Below are 4,584 nucleotides of genomic sequence, written 5' to 3' on the forward strand. Positions count from 1 at the left end.
ATTTGTCATTCAGCTACTTCCTCATATAACTAATCAAATGGCGAATAGGAGTTTCTCTCTTATCTCATTTTGTGTGCCAAATATATTTGTATAAATTAATTGTATTAGTAATACATAATGACTTTAAAAAGTGGAAGTAATTACCTTTATTTGTTATAATATGTATATTTTAACTAATTTAAAAAGATAAATAATCAATAAATGTCCAACCATGAGATGTTGACCGAGTTTTGAGAGCCCTGGCTCAGCACAGTGGGAGTATTTGAAGCTTTGTTTATGAACATGGCGGTGTGGTCATACAATGACTTTAAACCGGACACTACTCTGAGCTGTTCACATTATACATATGCTCCAGATATGTAATCAGGTCCTCCTTTAGGAATGGTAAACATGACACTATTCATCACTCACACAAATAAATCACTTAATATTTTGATCATTGAATTGGTTTTTGCTGTTCAATTTTTTTTTTTTTTTTGTAACACATTGCACTTCATGTGTACAGGTTTGTGCAGAATTTGAGACATCCAGAATTACCATAGGCCCATTAGAATCAACAATCTTTGCCAAACTTGATTCGGACTGCAAAATTTACGAAGATGTTTTCATACTGAAGATGAGACCTTGGACAAATACTGAAACCCTCTTGGTGCCCACTACACAGGTAAGAACAACTGCACTCAACACAACCTTGTATTAAAACATTATTCTCTCACTGGTTACTGGAAATTGACAAAAAAAGACAGATAAGATAAGGTTTATTAATACAATAAATACAAAATATGTGGTATATCTATAAACTGATAGATTTATTTTGATGCAAGGCAGGGGTGTCCAGACCTGCTCTAGGAAAGCCAGTGTTCTGTGGGGTTCAGCTCTAACACACCTGCCTGGAACTTCAGGTAAGACTTTTTTGTTTTAAAATTCCCAAGAACCTTGATTAGCTGGTTCAGGTGTGTTTAAATGGCTAGATCACCCAAAAATAAACATGTCATTATTCACCCTCATGTTGTTTCAAACCCGTAAGACCATCATTCATCTTCAGAGCACAAATTATGATATTTTTTAAGGATGCCCCGATCATGATTTTTCATGGCCGATACCGATTTCTTTTACAAGCAAACTGGACGATTTTTTTTTTTATCTTTAAGCAACAAACAAGAAGGAAGGACAGTCCACAGTCTACAGTCCAAAATTGAGGGAAAGCTCAATAAAGCCCCTTTCACACTGCGATTCCGGCAAATACAGATCCCGTAACGACACGTGACATCAGGGCGTGACGTGTAATGTACGAGTCGAAAACATTAGGCATGTAATACTTTCACTGAATCTGGCGAACGATCTCGGTGTCACCGTGGAAAGTGAGGAACTAACTGATCTCTGCTTCATACAGTTTGCACTTTTTTTTTTTTCAGTGAACGTTGATCTTCCTTCAAAACAGCCAGTAAAAGAGTCACACGATAATGTCATCACTACGACACGGCATTAGATCTGGCTTTTGTTCACACAGCGCTTGTCCCGGGATTGAACCCAGCAATGTTACTACGTCCCCGACCCGAGTACAATGCTGGAATCAATCCCGGGATGTGTTTGCTTTCACACAGAAGTAATGTAGTCGGAGCACGCGGGCGCACTTCCGGAAAAATCGGCTGAAAAAAATTCCAAAGACCGGCCGATTACCAATTGCGTATTTAAAGCAAAAACCGTCTGGTTTCCAATTTATGGCCGGTCAATTGGTGCATCCCTAATATTTTTATGAAAATGCGAGAGATTTCTGAACCTACATAAAGGCTGCAATGCAACTGAAATGTTCCCAGAATGTTGATTAATGGTGGAAGATGCGATTTGGAGAAGAATTGTTGAATAAAGTCGCTGTTTTAATTTTGTTTGCACAAAAAAGTATTTTTGTTTACTTTGTAAAATTATGGTTGAACCACTGGTGTCACATGGACTGTTTTACTGATGTCCTTACTATGTTTCTGGGTCTGGGAACATTCCAGTTCTGTTGTTAACCATACAGGGTCCAGATGTGTAACATTTTCCACTGTAATGTTTGTTAGAATCCCATCTTGACTGCTTGCCTGGATTTCCCATAAGAAGATGAATGACTGACTTTTTTTCATGTAATTTTAGAAAAAAAAAACAAAGGCTAAATTTTGTTGTTTTCATCTTCAGACTAATGAAATTGAAGTATCCAAATGAAGACCCTAGCAGTATGGAGTATATGGTGAGTTCAAGGTTAATAAATTATTTGTTAAAGTTAATACACAATAATTTGAGTTCTCCATGCTTTTAAATACTTCTAGGATACAGACGTTGCCAGCAGTCAGGAGGTGATCCAGAAGACTCATGGGAATCTATTTGAAGCTGCATCATTGAAGACAGTCCAGCAGAAGTTGGAGTTTTAAAGGATAAAGTTCTTCAGGACCTATAGCAGTTTACAGTCTGTAAAACCATGTTACTGGGACTGATTTATGGACTGAACTTGAGCAACCCTCCTGAACTCAGGTACACATTTGGAATACTGAAGAAGTTATTTCTGGAGCCACTTCCTGTTCCTGGAATAAGGTTTGATTGGTTGCCCATGAATGCCAATTAGAATTGTATTTGCTATTTTGTGTAATTTTGTAATGTGGTTTAAACTGTATTTTACTGTGTGTAATTATTTATTGCTTGTTTAACAAATACACTTTGATCATTTGTGACATCTTGTCTTTTGTCTCATTACAAGACAAAACATACAAAAAATGCTTTGTTGAAGGGAGTAACTTCAAAAAGAAAATATTGTGTTAAAGTAACTAGAACTAATTGTGTGGAACCACTGTCCATAATTGAAATTAGTAATTTGAAACAAACCTCCTTATGTTGATAGAGTGAAACAAATTTGGCTAGATTGTAATAAACCAAAACATGTTGAGTTAACTTAACCAGTTTAAGTTGAAGCAAAGTCAATAAATTGAGTTGGTTGAACATTACTATTTCACATAGATTCTACCTCATTCAGTTGTGTTGTCACAACACAAGGAGTTTGCATAGATTCAAAAAATTCCATTAATGTTATCAAAACACAATTTGGTTGTGTGGAACCACTGTCCATAATTGACTTAAGTAAGTTTAAAGAGTCATTTTTTTGAGTGTAGGTGACTTTGTTTCTTGAGTAGAACACAAACAAAGATTTTTAACACAAACCGTTGCAGTCTGGCAGACTTATAATGGAAGTGGATAGGAATCATGGCTAATATATATATATATATATATATATATATATATATATATATATATATATATATATATATATATATATATATAATATATATAAAAATTAAACCCTGCAGAAAACACAAGATACTTCTCTTTTCAATAAGAATAAGGCTTTATTAGATAAATCTAAGACAAATAAACTAATCTAACACATAAACACACGCACTCACACATTCACACAAGTTGCAGGAAGATATAAGGTTAGGGAAAGATGAGTTTAAGAGAATGGAAATATGGAATCCCAAGTGTACAGCAATACGTTAAATTGCATAGACATGAGCAACCATCAATCACTTAATTAACGCTCGCATTGAGTTCCTCAATGGGGTTAAAATTATATTAGATACACCAGCAAAGGTCACAGTCTGGAGGTAAAGTTACTTGCATCTCCTGTGAAAGAGTCCCGGTGAAAGGGGTATCCCGAGGTCGTTGATTGGCTGGAAGTTCAGTAGTGGCTGAAGTGACGTCTTGGGAAGCCCGTGGTTGTTGGGCGTTGGCTGAAGCTGGAGTTGTGTGGCTGGTTGGAGTTGAAACGCGCAGACGAGGTCGACGTTACAAAACTTAACTCAGAACACAAAACTCTCAAACGGAAAAGAAAAGAAATAAAGTTTGACGAGACTAGGTTGTGTTCCTTCTCATTGTGGCTAAGTAGCAGCAGGCATGCAGGCTGAAGCACGCTGCAACTGCGCTCAAAGAATAGTGATGACAACAAACATGGCTAATAGCAGAAACACAGCTAGAGACTAGCTTAGGAATTTCAGTCTGGTTCTGCTAGGTGGGGGGAAGTCAATGGAAGTGTTTAACTCATGGGTTTCCATGCGATGTCCAGCGTTGCATTTCAATTACGAACAACAAATTTGACACCAAATTTCTCTTCTTCGAATTGAAATTGTAAATAATTGTTCTAGTGGTGTTAATGTTGAAAGCTGTTTTGTGAACAAGTTGGTTGGTCATCTTGCTTGGTTCTTGTGGCACTAGAACTGATTTATGACTTCCTGAGGAATTCGGCTCGTGTTTCAACGCACAGCTTTGATAGACTCTTTAATTTGTCTGGTTCGACTCATTTCTGTTACAGTGTTATAAATCTTTGTTTGTGTTAAAGAAACAGATAAACATATACAAATACAGACCCAGGTATTGGATCAGCACCCTGTATCGGCCGATACCCTGAGCCCAGGTATTGGAATCAGTATCGGGAAGAGAAAAAGGGTATCGGACCATATCTTGTTTTTTTCCTCAAAATCTCAAAATTCTAATGATCATAATGACCAATTATTTTTCAGGTTTTTAAATCATGCTTTTTGTAAACAAGGCAAAATTTCA

General features: G+C 36.6%; 1 long non-coding RNA gene across 2 annotated transcripts; it reads left to right on the forward strand.

The window, feature by feature from the left end:
- Window positions 1-857: 857 nt before the first annotated feature.
- LOC113078033 (uncharacterized) lies at window positions 858-2,705 on the forward strand. Of its 2 annotated transcripts, XR_003281449.1 has the most exons (3): window positions 858-902; window positions 2,176-2,227; window positions 2,307-2,705. It is a non-coding gene; the product is annotated as an uncharacterized LOC113078033 (long non-coding RNA). The 2 variants fall into 2 exon arrangements; XR_003281448.1 differs by lacking the exon at window positions 858-902 and having other exon boundaries at window positions 1,912-2,227.
- Window positions 2,706-4,584: the final 1,879 nt, after the last annotated feature.

Source organism: Carassius auratus, unplaced genomic scaffold, assembly GCF_003368295.1.
Source record: "Carassius auratus strain Wakin unplaced genomic scaffold, ASM336829v1 scaf_tig00023971, whole genome shotgun sequence".
Classification (NCBI taxonomy): Eukaryota; Metazoa; Chordata; class Actinopteri; order Cypriniformes; family Cyprinidae; genus Carassius; species Carassius auratus.